This window comes from Tupaia chinensis, unplaced genomic scaffold (genome assembly GCF_000334495.1).
Source record: "Tupaia chinensis unplaced genomic scaffold, TupChi_1.0 Scaffold144482_1, whole genome shotgun sequence".
Lineage (NCBI taxonomy): Eukaryota > Metazoa > Chordata > Mammalia > Scandentia > Tupaiidae > Tupaia > Tupaia belangeri.
In genome coordinates, this window is record NW_006204341.1 from 3,054,788 (window position 1) to 3,056,021 (window position 1,234).

A 1,234-nucleotide genomic window follows, 5' to 3' on the forward strand; every position below is an offset into this window, starting at 1 on the left:
GCAGTGCCACATTATTTTTATTATTATAGTCCTGTAATACAATTTAAAATTATGGAATGTGATACCTCTATTTTTTCTTTCTCAAGATTGTGTTGGTTATTCAGGGTCTTTTGTCATTTCATATGAGTTTTAGAATTGTTTTCTCTTTTTTGTGAAAAATACCTTTGGGATTTTAATAAGGATTGTGTTGAATCTACATGTTGCTCTGTGTATAAACGACATATTAATCCTTTCAGCCCACAAACATGGTATATCTTTTCATTTATTTGTGTAGAATTTCTTTCATTAATGCTTTATGGTTTTCAGTGTACACTTTATTGGTTAAATTTATTTCTAATTATTTTATTCTTCTTAATGATATCATAAATGAGATTATTTTCTTGATTTCTTTTTAAGATTGACCTTTATTGATGTCAAGAAATGCAAGTAGTGGACCAGCAGGTGGTATAGTGGTTAAGGCGCTGGACTCCCCCAAGACTGACTATGGTTTGAGTCCTGAGGAGATTGGAGGAGAAGGGGTTACGGTGTGGCCATACCCCTGGGGGGTGATCTCACGTTCCCTCTCTCTGTCTTTCTCTGGCAATATAAACGACATATTAATCCTTTCAGCCCACAAACATGGTATATCTTTTCATTTATTTGTGTAGAATTTCTTTCATTAATGCTTTATGGTTTTCAGTATACACTTTATTGGTTAAATTTATTTCTAATTATTTTATTCTTCTTAATGATATCATAAATGAGATTATTTTCTTGATTTCTTTTTAAGATTGACCTTTATTGATGTCAAGAAATGCAAGTAGTGGACCAGCAGGTGGTATAGTGGTTAAGGCGCTGGACTCCCCCAAGACTGACTATGGTTTGAGTCCTGAGGAGATTGGAGGAGAAGGGGTTACGGTGTGGCCATACCCCTGGGGGGTGATCTCACGTTCCCTCTCTCTGTCTTTCTCTGGCAAAAGCACGTGCCCTATGGTAAAAATCTTAAACAAACAAAAACAATGCAACTAATTTTTTTATGTTGATTTTACATCCTCCTACCTTACTGAATTCATTCATGGATTTTAGCAGGATTTTTTTTGTGTGTGGAGTCTTTATGGTTTTCTACACATAGGATCATGTCATCTGTAAGTAAGGGTAATTTTTCTTCTTCTTTTCCGATATGGATAGCTCTTATTTCTTTTTTCTTGTCTGATTGTTTGGTCTATTACTTCCAATACTATCTTGAATAAAATTG